General features: G+C 36.0%; 1 long non-coding RNA gene across 1 annotated transcript in view; it reads right to left on the minus strand.

The window, feature by feature from the left end:
- LOC127561903 (uncharacterized) overlaps positions 1-2,847 on the minus strand; it is a 184,146-nt gene extending 181,299 nt beyond the window's left edge. The window contains exon 1 of the long non-coding RNA XR_007953569.1: positions 1,977-2,847. This is a non-coding gene — a long non-coding RNA (uncharacterized LOC127561903). The remainder of the gene's footprint in view (positions 1-1,976) is intronic.
- Positions 2,848-20,659: the final 17,812 nt, after the last annotated feature.

Below are 20,659 nucleotides of genomic sequence, written 5' to 3' on the forward strand. Positions count from 1 at the left end.
ACCACTGAAGTCTCCATTCTTAAAAAATAGCCATAGACTTCTGCTTTAAAGAATGTGCACTCTTTTATGCTTTCTTTCCTTTACTAGTCATTCACCTAGACTCCTTAGGAATATAATTATTCCCCAAACTTATTATTCTTTCAATTTTAGATTTCTCCAGCCATTCGGTCTTTTTCCAAACTACAATGCTTTCATTAAATCATCAATGCAAATCTGAAAGCAAACTGAGATCATCTAGTCTAATCCTCTCATTTTACAGTTGAGGAAACTGAGGCTTAGGAAGGAGAGCAGGTTCATTCAGGGACAGAGCAAGGCTGGATATATGACCATACCTTTCAAATTCTATCTGTTTCTTCTGCCTCATTCTTTTTTTGACCACTTTCTGCTTTACTATTTCACTATTCTGCAATAAAACTTTAATAGTTTTTAAAGATGGGCAAAATGGCATTTTAATGGCCTATAAGTAATTCATTTGCTCTTTTATATAAACAAACCATTTTTAGAAAGTCTAAGAAAATCTTCAGAATTTATAATTTAAGGGTTATACCCATTTAGTTTCTATAAATCTTTACTATAAAGTACATGAACTCTTAGAATTTTATTTTATTTTATACATACACACACATGTATACACATACATGTGTAAATACATAGATACACACATACACATATTTTGTTAGGGAAACATCTCTTTTGCCATAAACTCTCGATGAAGGAAAAATATAACAATTTAAAATAAAAGTTAGATTTTGTATCAACACTTAACCTGTGACAATATGTCAAGGCTATCCCGGATCGTGTTAACCTATGCCATTAAAATTTCAATAAAATATACATCTGTCATGTCATGAGCACATCTTAACAAAGATCTTTATAAAACTGTGTTGTGTTAGCATAAATGACACTGAAAATAAGGAGCTGTTTTCAAACCTTCATTAAAGTCAGTAACAAATATACTTCATTATAGGTTACTATTCCTGCAAGAAAGACATCAGTTTAAGATTAATTAGGATGTGACATTTTCTTTTTTAGAGAGAGTGAAGGCTTTCAAAAGTTCTCAATAAACAAAAACAACTTGGAGGGAAAAAATTACTTGGTACAGTATTTTCTAAATTGAGCAAAAACAGAAGAGATTTTTTTGATGGCACTTAACATAGCTCTCTCCTTATCCACTCCCAACTCCTCCATTTTCTCTGACCTATCCTTGTTTCTGTTTTTGCAGTTCCTATCTCTCTTGGTTCTGTCAAACATTTCTGGCATGTTTTGCAGAAGTAATAACTTTTTCTCTTCTCTCAAGACTAACTCCCCAGAAGTAGCAACAAAAGTAACTTAAGAGTTGTTTCTGAAAGGTCAACATTGGCACATACAAATTTTATGCAAATATATACTGTTCAGATTATTTTATATATTTTATCTAACTAAAGAAGTAGGCATAATTCCTGAATTAAAATAAATCAGCATTTCTTAAAAACCACAGAAAACTAGAGTTCAGATATCTTTTAGTCCAATACCCTCATTTTAAAGACTGAGGCCCAGAGAGGTTAAATAATTTTGTTCAAGGTCACATAGCTTGTTAGTGCAAATATAGGCCTGGGTCTTGGGTCTTAGAAATCAGCTTTTCCTACTATTCTATAAGCTGTAGTATAGTATCTTCAGAAACACCAACTCTGTCCTTTACAGCTTATTTGACCTTGGGCATATCTTAACCTCTTTGGGCCTCAGTTTCCACATTTATGAAATAAGAAGACTAGCCTAGATGATTGTTTCCGGACACAGTCCTGGATTTTATAATTCTGCCTATTCAATACTCAGGATAAAAATGTATTTTTTTTTGGGGGGGGGGGGAAGGGGAATCCAGAGAGCCATCAAAAAAGAGGATGACTTTAGGCAGTAGCCTCTCCCAGGTTCCCTCTTACCTTTATCAAAAATAACACCTAAACCCACGGGAACCAATCAGACTACAATGCTGTACTTACTAGTCTGCTTGGGTACCGAGTTGCTCCTGGCCCCATCTTCTTGCCGGCTCCTCAACCACACACATCCAAGCAGATTGCAGATGCGCCCCAGCCTGCAGGCGTCTAAGTTGTTGGGTTGATACAGAAGTAACCAAGAGTCCCCAAGCAGTGCCCCCAGTCTGAGGGCGGAGCCCAGCCCTTCCAAGGCTCAAGGAAACTTTTCCCCTAGTTCAAAGTGGCACTAGTCCCAGGGAATCGGTTCGGTCCCGCCATGAGGCTCAAGGCCTTAAGGGGTGAGGGCAGCCACTCACGATCTCGAGGAGATGGGGGGGTAGGGGGTAGGGGTCCCGTGGCTTGGACTAACGGCATTCCCTCGCTCAGGTCAGCGGCGGAGGGGCCAGGGAGGCGAAAAGAAGGAAGTCAAAAGGAAAAAAAAAAGAAAGACGAAAGAAAGAAAAGAAGTTGGCAGTAACAGGCAAAGGAAGAAGGCCGCCGGTTTAGGGTAGTAGGGGAGGGAGCGACAGCGCGAAAATCAAAGTTTGTCTTTCGGTTCCAGCAAAGTTTCCTAGGACCCTTGGAAAGTCAAAGCGGAAAGATAGCTCTTCACTCTTGCCTCCAGGCCCATTTCCTTCCATTCCCTTCTACGATCCCTGCTATATCTCCTCAGCAAAGGCCTGAGAGATCCCAGAGGGGCCGATCTCAGAGTCTGGGGCGCTGCTGGAGGGGGGAGGGGAGAGCCAACTGCCCTCACCCCCACCCCCGGCGCTTAGACAAATCCCAGAGGTCCCGAATAAGAGAGATGCTTATCTCTACTCTACTTTTCTCTCCTGCTCCTCCTCCCTTCTCTTTCTCCTCCTTCTTCTCTCTTCTTCCTCTCTCTCTCTCTCTCTCTCTCTCTCTCTCTCTCTCTCTCTCTCTCTCTCTCTCTCTCTCTCTCTCTCTCTCTCTCTCTCTCTCTCTCTCTCTCTCTCTTTCTCTCTCTTTCCCTCCTTCCCGTCTTTCTTCCCTCCCTCTCTCCTTCCCTCCTTTTCTCCCCCCACCCCTCACACTCACACTCATATGCGTAAGGGCCAGAGAGGAGAGAGCAACTACCCCCCTGTTTTAAGAAGTGTATCCGCTACAAGGAGACGCTCGTTGTGCCTGGGACGGACTCTAATAGCCGGCAGGGTATTGTCTCGAATGAGAGCATGTTCAACGGAGGCAAAGACAGCAGGAGAAAAAGAAGAGAGGAGGGAATGCAGCCGAGCATTTCCAGTTGCCGTCTTTTTTCTTCTTCTTCTTTTTCTTCTTCTTCTTCTTCTTTTCTTCTTCTTCTTCTTCCACTCCTCCCTCTTTTTCCCGCCCCCTTCCCCCCACCCCCTGCGATTTTACTCCTCCTCCTCCTCTCACCACGTTCTTTGTGTGTTTCTTCCTTTCTTTGGACCGGTTCCGCTTCTAACCTGACAGCCGAGCGGTTCTGCAGCTCGGGATCCTTCTTATTTTAGCTGGTGTTCGCTTTGCTTTGCTTAGTTTTCCTGAGGAGCTCAGGCCCCTAGCAGGGGCAGCAGCAGGAACAGCGAAAGCAGCAGCAGCGAGGGTATATGAACAGCTAGGGCAGGAGCAGCGAGGGCAGGAACAGCAGCAGTGAGAGCAGCAGCAGCAGCAACAGCGAGAGCAGGAGAAGGAGAAGGAGGAGGAGGAAGAGGAGGAGGAGGACAGAGGAAGAGCAGGAGGAGGAGCGCTGACAAATGATGCCTAGGAGCCGCACCAGTAAAAAGGGAAGAAAGCACAGAACCAGCCTCCTAGGAAACACTGCAGGTGACTTGTTCGTCAGGTTCCTTTACCTCCCCCTTTTAGGAGCTCCTTTTTACCGAGGACCCCTGACCAAGGCACTCCGTCCCCGCCCCCCGGGACCACAGCTGCCGGCTCCTCCTCCTCCTCTCTCTCCCCTGCCTCCAACCCCAGCCCTGATCCGCTAAACCGAGCGCTCCTCTCCGTAACCTACAACTAGACTGCCGGCAAGAAATCTAAGTGGGGAATTCCACCCCCGCCCTCTCTCCCCAGCTCCTCCATTCCCCCCTCCCCCCAGAATCCACCAATTAGCTCGGCGGAGAGGGGGCAAATCGGTCCAATGAAGGGCCAGGAAACCTAGCCAGTCCCGGAGGGTTCAGCCAATAGAGGGGAACTCGGGCAACAGATCCGCCCCCTATTCCATTAGGAATGAAGCTAACTGTGGCCAGTGATGCTATCCCGCCCTGGAGTGAGAACTGAGAGCCAAGAAAGTGTGGGTTGCAAGGGGAGTTTAGATCTAGTCAGCCAGATACAATGTTTATGAATATATATGCTAGAGTGTGAACGCGGGAATCATTTCACGAGTTTTCTCATTCTTCTTAACTTCCCTCCCTCGATCCACCCCTTCACCCAAAGTTAAACTGCCATTTCTGGGAAAAGATATATGAAAAAAAAATTTTTAAGGCACATGTTGGAGGCATCAGTTTGCTATTTTTTAAGCGACCAAGTAATAATCTTAATCATTATAACAATTGGGTATTTCTCAGGTTTTTGATTTTTTTTTTAATTACTGCCCAAACACCAGATCTCTAACTAGGAGTTACTAAATATAGAAGGTAAAATCGTTCCGTTAAAATTTGAATGCAACATAATTGTATTAAAGGAATAACAGTGCAATGTAATATAATATTGGTTAGGCACATGAGTAATTTTTATTTCAGTGCTAAAACCCAAAAGATTTATACTGTTAATATCTGACAAAATTATTTAATAGAAAATATATATTTGAGGGAAAGATAACATCATAAGTTTAGGGACCTTAGAGTTTACCTCGTTTTATCTACTCAAATTACAGATAGGGAAACTGAAGCTCATAAGAGGTTAAAAAGCAAACTGTCCAAGTTCACTAAGGTAGCAAGTAGCAATAACTGGAGGCTGGGCATTGTTCTTACCAGATCATGTTGGAGAAAATTTATTTTTAGTTACACATTATAAACAACTAGTTAATCAAAATTTGTTGTGCAGAGAAGAAACTCAGTAAATGACATTTGATTTCATTTGACTGTTGGATATTATGATTTAGCTGATTAAGGTTTAGTTACAATATTATCTCTTAAAGGTCAATGAACAGATTTAAAATTACTATTGGCTACATGTTGATTTTAAAATTCAAGAGCACTATTGGTACTTTTTTATTATTACTATGTTTTGGGGGTCCCAAACTCTTAATGCAGTTTTAAGCTTTAATAGCTATATATAGGTGTGTTTTCACTTCTTTGGGCAAATTTGACAAATCCCTATAGATTATAGGGAATAAATTATCCTGAGGTTCTATAACAGTTTTTACCCTCACCATTTGGTCTATCAAATACTCACATACTTGAGTAAGTAATCTCAATGGTGTTCACAATAGATAGGATCTTTCTGTTCTGGGCCAGGTCAGATTTGGTCCACTCAAGTAGTTCAAATCTGGCATAGAATGAACCACTCATAGATCTTCAGACATTTAATTTAATGGGTTTAGTTAACAATACAGTTAAATCCTGATTAAATTATACTATGTTTAAAGTTATAATTATGTAAAATATGTTCATTGGTTTCAGTCCAATGGAAATATGAAATGTGAATTTGAATAGTGTAGATACTTCAGGGGATTCATTATTTGAACTAAGACACTTCAAGGGATTCATTATTTGAACTAATTGTGTCCTAACTGTTGAATGGAAAGCATAGTCAGCAAGGATGTAACATTGCTTTAAAAAGTCCCAGTTTCTCCTTGCCTATTTGCTACAGTGGCATACTGGGTCAGCAAGTTGTGTCAAATGTGAATAGTTCCTGATTTCTCTTATGCTACATTTTTATACTTAGGTGAATAGAAACCTACAGCAACAAACACTTCAAAATTTCCTTAATTCTCTGGACCAATTAAAGTTTAGTTGCCTTTTAAGGAATAATTAACTTTGCTTTTATATAGGTAAATGTTGTTACTAAAATACCCTCTGTGTCAACCTGTCTTGCATAACTCTTGGCACTGTCCTTTAATAAGTTTAATTTTCCACAGATGATATATCCAATCAGTAGTGTGCCTTCCTCCTATCATTAAAAGGTTACTAATGAGAATCAAAGGGATACCTTAGTTGGTATCCCTTGCTTGTACCAGCCCATCTTTTTAATTATGCATTTCTTAATAGATGTACTTTACATTGTTGCTCCTAAATAATGATTCATTTATAATTTGTTTTAGCCTGCTCATAATCATGTTGTATCAACTATCAATTTGGTTGGTCACCAAATTCAGTTCTTCAGGTACTATGGGACATTATGCAGTCATACAACACAGAAAGAATGTAAATATGGCAAAAATGGCCTTTTAGGAGGAAACTATTCAGTAACTGCAATTTCCTAAGGCAAGTCAGCCCACTCTCGTACTCCTGTTCAGTTCTGGGCCCACTTTGTTGTACATTTGCAGCGTCTGTCCAAGATACACACTGATGGATGAGCTCTATAGATTATTCATCCAATTGCTTATCATAAGCTGGACAATAGGCATTCTTCATCCACTTGGTTTTTCCTATGTGGATATTAGAACAAAATCTTCTTAGTTATTGTGGATCTCATTTAAGAGAATCTGAAATGTTCTGAGGCTTGATGCAATCAGCATAAATGTCATCTGAAATTAAGAATACTTGGAGGGTCTCATTATCTATAAGGAATCCCTCTGGATTGGACTCTGTTCTGCATCTCTTCTTTGACAGTGGTGAATAACTTTGACAAACATATCATCACTGCTTTATGCGTTACTTGATATTAATGAACAGTAAATCATTAAACAAGGTTATCACTGTTATGTTTTTCCAGAATCCCTGTATAATTTGGAAATATGCATGGGTGACATTTTGTCAGATGCCTTTAAGGAGGCATTTGGTTCTACTAAATGAGATGTGTTGATGTTTTATTTTCTTTTGTTTTTTAAATCAAAAATAAGCACATTGAAGGATGCATGCCTAATTGACAGATTTCAAGATTTTACCCTCACCATTTCCATTGACTGTGTAATGTGATACAGAGGAAAGAATTCTGACCTCAAGGTCACACGACTATTTTCAATCTCTGTTCTGCTGTTAACTTCTCATGTAACCTTCCTGGGTCTCAGATCTCTCTTCTGTAAGGTGAGGGAATTGTATTAATGAACTTTATTTCTTAGGTCTGTGTTTTTATTTTGCCTTTGATAATTCAGAGATGGGTGAGAGTGGGGCTGGCATGATGAATATTGAAGCAATATATTTGAACCTATAAATGATATTGGACTAATTTTCCTTCATATTAAGTGTTCAATATACCCATCCCTTTCCTTCCCATAAATCCAAGAGGATAATATTTCTAGACTTCTTTCTTTTCTTTTCTTTCTTTTTTTTTTTGGAAGGATTTTATGAAGAGATATAAACTAACTGGGGAGAAGGGGATGAAGAAGTGAGATTTCTGGGTGAAGAAAGTTTAAGAGTGGTATTCTTGACTAATCTAAGAATTACAATGCAGTAGATACTGGAGTCAAAGACTAGGTTTCAGTCCAGATTGTCTCTTAGTAGTTGTATAGCCTTTAGTGTTTTTGAATTTTAGCTTTTTAATTAGTGAAAATGGAAATAATGACAACTGCATCATATCTCACCTTTTCTACAAGGAGGTCCCGCCCCTTATAAGTTAGTTCTTTAACAACAGGGAAGACGCTAGGGCTTGAATATAGGAAGAAATAGAATTTACCTTAAAATGATAAGTACTATTTATCTAAAACCATCAACAAGTATCTGTAATGATGTAATGAGGATTAGTCAGAAGCCTTCCCAATATAATGAGAGATAAAGCAAAGATGTCCATTATCATCTCTGTTATTCAACATTATTTTAGAAATGTAAGCTATAACAAGTCAATGAAAAATCGAAGAAATTAGAATTGGTAATAAGGAAACAAAACTATCATTCTTTGCAGATAATATGATAGTATGCTTAGAGAATCCTAGAGAATCAACTAAAAATCACTTGAAATAATCAACTTTAGCAAAGTTGCAGGACACACAACTTAAATTGCAAAAAAGATGACAAACCTGCATCGGTACAAGGAATTTGCTTATGGCTACTGAGGAGTATCCTGAGAGTTCAGTAGGTAATTTGGTGGCTTTTAGCATGTTGTTGTTAACTTTATTGATAGAAGTGGTTTGATTTATGATATCTGGGGAGATGGAGGTTGTTACAGCTATTGAGTTGTTTGATTCATTAGGTAATTATTGGGTATTACCTAATAATTGGAGATCTTTTCATGCCAGTGACATCACAAGACCATCACAAAAATAGACACTCATGTATGTTGTAAGGGTCTTCAGGAAGTTCAAATGATAAAGAATATTAAAAGTATGTGCTATATAAATATCATCTTGAAGATAGGGCCTAAATGTTTCATTTTTATCTTTGAATCACCAATATTTGCCACCATAGTTCAAACATAATAGGTATTTAATAAATCTTTGTTGTTTCATCTATTAGCAAAAATTATTAACATTGATTTCATGGATTATGATAGCATTTTGTGCTTTTCCTCTTAATGCACATATCACTTATGTGTACATATGTATATTTCTAAATATACAACATGTAAATAGGTATCTATATTATATGACATCTAATATACACAAGCTATATATATGTAAATTATATGTTTGTATATACATACATGTACACACAAAGACATACACACATAGACATACATATGGTTTATAACTCCCATTAGATTCTATGTATCTTAATTATGGAGATTGTATCTTTATATCTCCATCACAAAAATTACACCTAAAATGAACTTAGGAAATGCGTGTTAAATGTCTTAATTTAATTTTTGTATAGGTTTTTAATGTAGGATAACTTTACAGTAACAGATAAGGAAGTAAAGTACTAAATGTAGACTCTTTATTTTTTAAAGGTCTAATTCAACATTGTCTTTTTATCTTTCAAAAGTTAAGCAAATTTATATCAATATCAATAAATTAATGTAAGCTATGACTGTCAAATCAAGCAATTTTGTAGGAAAACTGTTAATGACCAGTGATTTGAATTTATTAAATATTAAATTATTTAATCTGATTTACAATTTAACATTTCATATAATATTTTAGGGATTTACATGTAGACTGCATTCCATTTTCCAAAGTGAAAGCAAAATTTTTTAAAGAGGGTATTTCCAAGTTCTGTATTGTGGTTGTTTTTTTCAATTTCCTAAAGCACATGAAGACACTTGTATGAGACTACACATGTGCATGAAACACACACACACACACACACACACACACATACACACATCCTGCCCATAACCAAAATCAATTTCTTTTGCTTTCCAGAACCCTAGGACATTTATATGGGCTTATGGTGCTTTTGGAATATGGTGCTAAAGTAACATGAATTTATAGTAACTATGGGAAAGTAGCAGTGTGTGAGGTGGAGTTTGGGGAGCAGAGCATTTCTCTGCTACTAGTTCACTTTTCAGATTTTACTTTCAGAGTATCCAGGTCTGCACATATTGTGCAGAAATCAACCCATCTAAGTTATATATCAGAAAAACCAGTATTTCTCCATTCCCTGGCACTTCTTGAAGCTAAGGATATTTGTGGTGAGAAGTATGATTCTGTACTGGTACACACTTCATTTACTTAGAGATTAATTCAAAGGTCTTTATCATGACTTCCTTATTGGCTTTGTATTAAAAGGAAGGTAAAAGACAAGTTAACCAGTGAGCTCTTTTTGGAGAACAGTCTGCACTCATAACAGTTACTAATGTTTACTAGAAATAAGGATACTTTAGAAACAACTTTAGACATTTTTTGTGGGGGGCGAGCTGCAGAGTTTTCCACATATAAGTAAATATTGAGCTTTTAATATGCCCTATTATATTACTTTGCCCTAGAGATGTCATTACTTGAAATATTTTTTATTCCCTCCTTATAAGACTCTTACATTCTGGATTTTAATCCTGGCTATATCTTAATCCTGCGGTGTGAGCTTGGTAAAATCACCTCTCTATTTGATTTTCAATTCAAAACTTCACAAGGCAGCTAGGTGGCAAAGTAGATCTAGCAATCACCTTGGAGTCAGGAGTATACAGAAGAGTCAGGAGGTCAAATGCAGTGACCCTGGATAAGACATTTAACCCCAGTTACCTCTATAAAGAATTCTGTCACTGCACAAAATGGTGTACTAGCCTACATTTAGTAATTTTGAGAGACTATGCTGGTTTAGTTATCCTGAATTCTGGCTGGGTTACTCTGAAAAAGATAAGTTATTGGTAATTTGCTAATCTGTTGGAGTTTGGGATCCCCAAACCAATGAAATCACAGTTCAGGAAAAAAAAATTATTATAGCTTTTTCTTGACAAAACATATGCATGGGTAATTTTTCTTTCTTTCTTTTTTTAAATATATATTTTATTTTATTTTATAATAACTTTATATTGACAGAATCCATGCCAGGTTAATTTTTTTTTACAATATTATCCCTTGCACTCGCTTCTGTTCTGATTTTTCCCCTCCCTCCCTCTACCCCCTCCCCTAGATGGCAAGCAGACCTATATATGTTAGATATGTTGCAATATATCCTAGATACAATATATGTTTGCAGAACTGAACCGGTTCTCTTGTTGCACAGGGAGAATTGGATTCAGAAGGTAAAAATAACCCGGGAAGAAAAACAAAAATGCAAATAGTTCACATTCATTTCCCAGTGTTCTTTCTTTGGATGTAGCTGCTTCTGTCCATCATTTATCAGTTGAAACTGAGTTAGGTCTCTTTGTCAAAGAAATCCACTTCCATCAGAATACATCCTCATACAATATCATTGTTGAAGTGTATAATGATCTCCTGGTTCTGCTCATTTCACTTAGCACCAGTTCATCTAAGTCTCTCCAAGCCTCTCTGTATTCATCCTGCTGGTCATTTCTTACAGAACAATAATATTCCATAACATTAACATACCACAATTTACCCAGCCATTCTCCAATTGATAGGCATCCATTCAATTTCCAGTTTCTAGCCACTACAAACAGGGCTGCCACAAACATTTTGGCACATACAGGTCCCTTTCCATTCTTTAGTATTTCTTTGGGATATAAGCCCAGAAGTAACACTGCTGGATCAAAGGGTATGCACAGTTTGATAACTTTTTGGGCATAATTCCAGATTGCTCTCCAGAATGGTTGGATTCGTTCACAACTCCACCAACAATGCATCAGTGTCCCAGTTTTTCCGCATCCTCTCCAACATTAATCATTATTTTTTCCTGTCATCTTAGCCAATCTGACAGGTATCTCAGAGTTGTCTTAATTTGCATTTCTCTGATCAGTAATGATTTGGAACACTTTCATATGAGTGGTAATAGTTTCAATTTCATCATCTGAAAATTATCTCTTCATATCCTTTGACCATTTATCAATTGGAGAATGGCTTGATTTCTTATAAATTTGAGTCAGTTCTCTATGTATTTTGGAAATGAGGCCTTTATCAGAACCTTTAACTGTGAAGATGTTTTCCCAGTTTGTTGCTTCCCTTCTAATCTTGTTTGCATTAGTTTTGTTTGTACAAAGGCTTTTAAATTTGATATAATCAAAATTTTCTATTTTGTGATCAGTAATGGTCTCTAGTTCATCTTTGGTCACAAATTTCTTTCTCCTCCACAAGTCTGAGACTATCCTATGTTCCTCTAATTTATTTATAATCTCGTTCTTTATGCCTAGGTTATGGACCCATTTTGATCTTATCTTGGTATATAGTGTTAAGTGTGGGTCCATGCCTAATTTCTGCCATACTAATTTCCAGTTATCCCAGCAGTTTTTATCAAATAATGAATTCTTATCCCAAAAGTTAGCATCTTTGGGTTTGTCAAACACTAGATTGCTATCGTTGACTATTCTGTCTTGTGAACCTAACCTTTTCCACTGATCAGCTAATCTATTTCTTAGCCAATACCAAATGGTTTTGGTAACTGCTGCTTTATAATATAATTTTAGATCAGGTACAGCTAGGCCACCTTCATTTGATTTTTTTTTCATTAATTACCTTGAGATTCTTGACTTTTTATTGTTCCATATGAATTTTGTTATTTTTTCTAGATCATTAAAATATTTTCTTGGAAGTATAGCACTAAATAAATAGATTAGTTTAGGGAGTATTGTCATCTTTATTATATTCGCTCGGCCTATCCAAGAGCACTTAATATTTTTCCAATTATTTAAGTCTGACTTTATTTGTGTGGAAACTTTTTTGTAATTTTGCTCATATAATTCCTGACCTTCCTTTAGTAGATAGATTCCCAAATATTTTATGCTATCAACTGTTATTTTGAGTGGAATTTCTCTTTGTATCTCTTGCTGTTGGATTTTGTTGGTGATGTATAAAAATGCTGAGGATTTATGGGGATTTATTTTGTATCCTGCTACTTTGCTAAAATTATGAATGATTTCTAATAGCTTTTTAGTAGAATCTCTGGGGTTCTCTAGGTATACCATCATATCATCTGCAAAGAGTGATAGTTTGGTTTCCTCATTGCCTACTCTTAATTCCTTTAATCTCTTTCTCAACTCTTATTGCAGAGGCTAGTGTTTTTAATATGATATTGAATAATAATGGTGATAGTGGGCAACCTTGCTTCACTCTAGATCTTACTGGGAAAGGTTCCAGTTTTTCCCCATTGCATATGATGCTTACTGACGGTTTTAAATATATGCTCCTGACTATTTTAAGGAAAAGTCCATTATTCCTATGCTTTCAAGGAAGTGTATAATGATCTCCTGGTTCTGCTCATTTCACTTAGCACCAGTTCATCTAAGTCTCTCCAAGCCTCTCTGTATTCATCCTGCTGGTCATTTCTTACAGAACAATAATATTCCATAACATTAACATACCACAATTTACCCAGCCATTCTCCAATTGATAGGCATCCATTCAATTTCCAGTTTCTAGCCACTACAAACAGGGCTGCCACAAACATTTTGGCACATACAGGTCCCTTTCCATTCTTTAGTATTTCTTTGGGATATAAGCCCAGAAGTAACACTGCTGGATCAAAGGGTATGCACAGTTTGATAACTTTATTATTAAATTTTATTTTTAAAATGCTTGAGACATCTATTAGGAATGGATGTTGGATTTTATCAAATGCTTTTTCTGCTTCTATTGAGATGATCATATGGTTTTTGTTTGTTTGGTTATTGATATAGTCAATTATGCTAATAGTTTTCCTAATATTGAACCAGCCCTGCATTCCTGGTATAAATCCTACTTGGTCATCGTGTATTATCCTGGGGATGATTTTCTGTAATCTTTTTGCTAATATTTTATTTAAGATTTTAGCATCAATATTCATTAGGGAGATTGGTCTATAATTTTCTTTCTCTTGTTTTCAACCTACCTAGTTTAGGTATCAGTACCATGTCTGTGTCATAAAAGGAGTTTGGTGGGACTCCTTCAATCCCTATTTTTTCAAATAGTTTATTTAGCATTGGAGTTAATTGTTCTTTAAATGTTTGGTAGAATTCACATGTAAATCCATCTGGTCCTGGGGATTTTTTCTTAGGGAGTTGGTTGATAGTTTCTTTTTCTGAGACGGGACTGTTTAGGATATTTACTTCTTCCTCTGTTAGTTTGGGCAAGCTTGGAGGTATTCTTCTAATTCATTTAAGTTGTCGAATTTATTGGCATAAAGTTGGGCAAAGTAACTCCTAATTATTGCTCTAATTTCCTCTTCGTTAGTGGCGAGTTCTCCCTTTTCATTTTTAAGACTAACAATTTGATTTTCCTCTTTCCTTTTTTTAATCGGATTTTGTTGTTTTTTTCATAGAACCAACTCTTAGTTTTATTAATTAATTCAATAGTTTTTTTACTTTCAATTTTATTGATCTCTCCTTTTATTTTTAGAATTTCAAGTTTAGTGTTTGACTGGGGGTTTTTAATTTGTTCCTTTTCTAGCATTTTTAGTTGCAAGCCCAATTCATTGACCTTCTCTTTCTCTATTTTATGCAAATAGGCCTCTAGAGATATGAAATTTCCATGGGTAATTTTTCAACATTGTTCTTTGCACTCACTTCTGTTCCAACTTTTCCCTTCCCTCCCTCTATCCCCTCTCCTAGATGACCGGCAGTCTCATCCATGTTAAACATGTTAAAGTATTTCTTAAATGCAATATTTGTGTACAGATCCAAACAGTTCTCTTGTTGCACAAGAAAAATTGGATTCATAAGGTAAAAATAACATGGGAAGAAAAACAAAAACAAAAATGAAAATGGTCCACATTCATTTCCCAGTGTTCTTTCTCTGGGTGTAGCTGATTCTGTCCATCATTGATCAATTAAAACTGAATTGGATCTTCTCATTGTTGAAGATATCCACTTTCATCAGAATATATCCTCATATAGTATTGTTGTTGAAGTGTATAATGATCTCCTGGTTCTGCTCATTTCACTTAGCATCAGTTCATGTAAGTCTCTCCAAGCCTCTCTGTATTCATCCTGCTAGTCATTTCTTACAGAGCAATAATATTCCATAACATTCACAAACCACAATTTATTCAGCCATTCTCCAATTGATGGGCATCTATTCAATTTCCAGTTTCTAGGCACTACAAAAAGGGCCGCCACATTTTGGCACATACAGGATCCTTTCCTTCTTTAGTATCTCTTTGGAATATAAGCTCAGTAGTAATATCGCTGGATCAAAGGATATGCACAATTTGATAACTTTTTAAGTATAGTTCCAAATTGCTCTCCAGAATGGTTGGATCCATTCACAACTCCAACAGTACATCAGTGTCACACTTTTCCTGCATCCCCTCCAACATTTGTCATTATCTTTTCCTGTCATTTAAGCCAAAGTGACAGGTGTATTGTGGTATCTCAGAATTGTCTTAATTTGCATATCTCTGATCAATAGTGATTTGGAACACCCTTTCATATGAGTAGAAAGTTTCAATTTCATCATCTGAAAATTGTCTGTTCATATCCTTTGACCATTTATCAATTGGTTATAAATTAGAATCAATTATATATTTTGGAAATGAGGCCTTTATCAGAACCTTTAACTGTAAAAATGTTTTCCCAGTTTATTGCAGGAAAAAATATTTTTTAAAGGATTTTAAAAATCAGTTTCAGTCTCCCTTTTATGCCTGGTGTACTAGAGACAAAAGTATAGGTTAGAAAACCTTTTCTAACCCATGCCACCTTCCGAAGTTTTATGGCATTATGTGGGCAACAGAAGATCTCTTCAATAATTTCTATGTATATGTATACTTTATGCTTGGTGCAATTAGGTGGTACAGTGTCAGGTCTGGAATCAGGAAGAATGATTTTCCTGTGTCAAATAGATAAGTTATTTAATCTTGTTTGTCTCAGTTTCTTCATTTGTAGAGTGAGTTGAAAAGGAAATGGCAAACCACCCTAGAATCTTTGCTAAGTGATTATGACCCAAATAGGGTCATATTCATCTGATGGGATTGAAAAACAACTGAACAACACTTTAGTTCATGAGTAAAAGGAAAGAGTATTCTAGAGAATAGTTTGAATCCCATTCTCCCAGATTCCTTGACATACTTCCCCCTTTTTTATTTTTCAAAATATATGCATGGACAATTCTTAAGCATTAACCCTAGCAAAGCCTTGTGTTCCAATTTCTCTTGCCCTTCCCCCATGCCTTCCCCTAGATGGCAAGTAATCCAATATGTGTTAAAACATACATACCCCCTTCTTAAATATATATTCTGCAGTGAAAATGTACTGGGCATTCTAATTTATGTGTACAAAGTGTTGCTAGGAATAAATAGGGGGGGGAAATGACAACTTCACACCCCATTTTCCTCATCTCTAATTGTACTCTTATCAGTCCATCTTTTCTTTCTGTCATGCTCCTCTTTTTGGCAGTCTGGTGAAGTCTTTGGAGCCCTCAGAATGTTTTTAAATGCATAAAATACAGAGGACTACAAAGGAAACTGATCATACTAAATAGTTAACTAAATATTGAAAAACAAGTTCACAGACCCCATCTAATATTAAACCATTGCTAATGTCTCTTCCAGTGTAAAATCCTATTTAAGATTTCTTTCCCCAAACTGAGGAGAGCAACTTTAGCTAAATGAATTAATATTTTTATTAGGCAGCACAGTTCAGAAATTGTAAATACTTTTTTGGGAAATTAAACACATAGATGTCTCAAGCATTTTAAAAATAAAATTTAAAAGTATTAGGTCCATCTAAATTACTAACTGACACAATATGATCTCAGAACTTTTTTGATTATGTAAGCCCCATCAGCAAAAATATGCATGCTCTAATATATGTATATAAAATAGATTATATATTGCTTTGCAATATAGTCTGTCCAAACCAATAGGAATTCAAAGTTGGGAAGTTGGGGAAGCAAGAGAGTAGTTTTTATCCAGAGTATAGAATCTACCTTCTGAGGAATGCTGCCCCAATTATGTGGTGGCTTGAATGGTAGGGGTTACATATCCTGGAGAGGATAAGATTCCAAATAGTTCTGGTCATTTCAGTCCACAGTAAGTCAAACTGGTCAGAAGAAGATTGCACTGTGGCAGAACTCTGTTTTGTTCATAATTAGACTTGGGTTACAGCCTTGGGTCTCAGTTCCACAGCAAGAAGGAGCACTAGCACACTAGAACTTGTGACCACAATTCCAGAGTGGAAAAACATACTTGTGGCTACTTATAGACTAATGTACAGTAAGGAGAATCATAAAACATATCTTTCCATCTATCATACCCATTTTGGAACTGAAAATTTATAGTTCCCTAGAATTAAAAATACCTGCACAAAAACCCTGAAGCTTGAGATGGTGTCTTCATATCAGAAGCAGGATTCTACTTTAGCACAGAGTTAAAAATAAAAAAATAGTCTGGAAAATGAACAGATAAAGATCTTGACTATAACAACTATAGCAACAGAAATCAAAAATCTAAGTCAAAACTGTTAAGCTAAAACCTTAAAGGATTTTAAAAATTAAAATAGAAAAATTGGGAATAGAAATGAGATATGTTAAGAAAATCTTGAAAGTAACTTAATAAGGAGGCATCAAAAATACTGAAAACACCTTAAAAACAGAAGCCAAATGGTAAAAGAGCATAAAATCCAATGAAAATGCCTTGAAAAGCAGGGTTAAGAAAAAGATGTACAAAATCACAGAAGAAGGTTTTAAAAAGCAGAATTGGCCAAAAAGAAAAAGAGGTACAAAAGTCCATTAAAGAAAAATTCCTTAAAAATTAGAATTGGGCAAATGAAAAAAATCAAAAGAATAAAAAAACAATATGAAATATCTCATTGGAAAAACATCTAATCTGGAAAATAGATCCAGGAGAAAGAATTTAACTGTCTGAAATATTTGTGGCAGCCCTTTTTGTAGTGGCAACAAAACTGGGCCATCAGTTGGGAAACGGCTGAATAAGTTATGGTATATGAATGTTATGGAATAGTATTGTCCTACAAGGAACAATCAGCAGGATGGTTTCAGAGAAGCCTGGAGAGACTTACGTGAACTGACGCTAATGAAATGAGCAGAATCAGGAAATCATTACACATGGCAAGAGCAAGATTAAATATGATGATCAATTCTGATGGACATGGCTGCCATCAATGAGATTCAGGTCAAATCTAATGGTCTTGCGAAGAAGAAAGCCATCTACATTTAGAGGATTGTGGGAACTGAATATGGATCACACTATAGAATTTTCATCCTTTTTGTTTGCATTTTTTTTTTCCTTTTTGCTCTGGTTTTTCTTGTGCAACATGATATTTGTGGAAATGTGTATAGAAGAATTACATCTTTTGCTCTCTAGGGGAAGGGAGGTAAAAAAAAATTAGAATACAAGGTTTTGAAGAGTGGATGTTGAAAATTATCCAAGCATATATTTTGAAAATAAAAGCTTTAAAAAAAATTGAGAGGATGTACATGTATTGGGGAATTGTTGAACAAGTTGTATGTGGCTGTGCTATTGTTTTAAGAGAAAGGATGAGTAGAGAGCTCTCAGAAAAACCTGGAAAGACTTACAGGAACTGATACAAAGAGAAATGAGTCAAACCAGGAGAACATTGTGCATAGTAATAGTAATATTGTATGGTGATCTATTAGGAATAACTTAGTTATTCTCAGAGATACAATAATCTAAGACAGTTCTGAAGGTATTATTATGAAAGGTGTTGATCATCTCCAGAAAAAGAAAAGGTAGAGTCTGTAGATCAAAGAATCCTTTACTTTATTTGTGCTTTTTTTTTGGAGGGATAGAGGGTGATAATGTGTTTTTTTTCACATCATGACACCACACACACACACACATACACACATACACACATACACACACACATATATATCCTATGTCAATTGCTTGCCCTCTCAATTCCAAGGAAAGAATTTGGAACTCAAAATATGAAAAAAAATTAAAAATTGTTTTTACATTTAATTATCAAAAACAAATATTAAACTTTTTTTAAAAAGAGAAAAGAATATCCCAAATGGAGTTATGAAGAATCAGGCATGACTGAAAAGAGACTGTACAACGTACCTCTCAGGATTATGCTACTGTCTCTCTGTGGCAAATTCCAAGTCTCTCATTAGGCCCTAATTCTCATCTTAGAAAATACTGGTGTAATCATCTTCTATGGAGACTCCCTCTGCTTATTGAGAAGGACAATTCATCTATAACTTATAGTCTTAGAGAGTTGCCTTTGTCACAAAGATGTTTAGGGACTTATCTATGATGCTACAGCCACATACATAGTAATTGAACACAAATCTTTATGATTTCAAATTCATCCCTTTACATCACCCTCATTCAATTATAGATTGTTATTCATTTGTGTCTGATTTTTCATGATCCCATTTGAGATTTTCTTGGCAAAGATAGTGGAATAACATGCCATTTCCTTTTTCAGCTCATTTTATAGATGAGGAAACAGGATTAAGTGATTTAGGATCACACATTTAGTAAGGATGGATTTGAACTCAGGAAGGGGAGTCCAGATCTCTCTTCACTGTGCTACATAGTTGTTCCTCAATGATACATTACCAATGATCATATAGAAAGGAAATTAATAGAGAAGTCAGAGGTTTGGCTAAAATAATTAGAATGTCTAGTTCAAATATTAACTAAAATGCCTGCCACATTAGTAGCTTCCTTCATAGCATCTATTTTTAGCTTTTATCTTTTAAGATCCTATCTCAAGATGTAGTAAAATACAATTGATCTTTTCACCAGAATTACTATTTCACTCTGCTATATAGACTTCATTTGTCCCTCGTTGCTTCAAAATAATATAATATAGTAACTTTCTATTTTTAAGATGTACTTTCACTATGTGTGTGTAGAAATCTTGAAGAAATCATTTTTATTATTTTCAGAATTCTGTTAATTTGGCTTATTTTTTTATTAAAAATAAAATAGATAAAAGTAGATTTTGAAAGTTGGAAGAGACCTTTGAAGCCATTTTTAGTCCCTTTATTTTACGGATTAGAAAAATAAAGCCCACAGAGATGAAATAATGGAACCCAAAATTTATCTAAGAAATAAATAACAGAGCCAGGATTTGAATACAGATCATTGGACACTGGATCCGATTATCTTCCAGACACTTCTCAAATATAATTAAATATATACATGCTATAAACATTCCTCCATCATGCAGGACCCCATTTTCCCAGTGATGAGCTCTTCTCAGGACCCCCATTTTGAGAAGGATCCCAGGTCCACCATTCTTCATTGCTATTCTGGTTTTGCTTCTTACTTTCTAGATTGCCTCCATGCCTCAAATACTCCAGTGTCAAATCTCATTGTGTTTGAATATCCATTGGTCCCTGTGACATTCTCTCCTTTGAACATCCCTCTATCATGAAGGCTTTCTCACTGGTAAATTCCACCTGTGAACTCCATTTTAAGGAGGATCCCAGACCAATCATCCTTAATTCTTTTCCTAGCATTGTTTTTGACTCCCTAGACTTGGATGACTTGGATACCCTTTTATTTATTTTTTTACTGTTCTCCATCATCACTCTCCATCTCACATCCTCACACACCATTCTCCTTTGTGTATTATCTTTCCCCATTAGAGTGAAATCTTCTTGAAAGACTGTCTTTTCCTTTCTTTTTTTTCAAGTACTTATCACAATGCCTGACCAGCATGTTGCAAATACTTAATAAATACTTCTTGTCTTGTTTTTCTTGTTATTCCTTCCCCCCAAGCAAACCTGTCTCAATGAAGTTCCTAAGAATAATAGTGAAAGACTCTACAGTATCTTATTCATAAATATCCTGTAAGTTGAAATGTGATGCAAGTTTGATGTGGAATTTAGCATATGAATATGAATAACAATTTGAAATATTTTGTTCATACATTCTAAATTGGTCACACATAAAATTTCACTTCAAGAAGTCTTATTAATCGTTCTTTAACATTTGTGTTTGCACAAGCATCCACCCTTCAACTCAGGAATTGTGGGACGATGGGAGTTGTTTGGAACTTAGCCGAAGTCAATATTTTCAAACATTCCTGAGGAGCATCCCTGGTAAGATGGTCAGGGCTCATGGCCTTAGAGCAAGTTACTTCACAATGAAGATTATGCTGAAGGGGAAACAATCAGATTGCTTAAGCCAAATCAAGTCAGACAGGCAGATCTCCAAATTAGAGAATAA

Source organism: Antechinus flavipes, chromosome 4, assembly GCF_016432865.1.
Source record: "Antechinus flavipes isolate AdamAnt ecotype Samford, QLD, Australia chromosome 4, AdamAnt_v2, whole genome shotgun sequence".
NCBI lineage: Eukaryota > Metazoa > Chordata > Mammalia > Dasyuromorphia > Dasyuridae > Antechinus > Antechinus flavipes.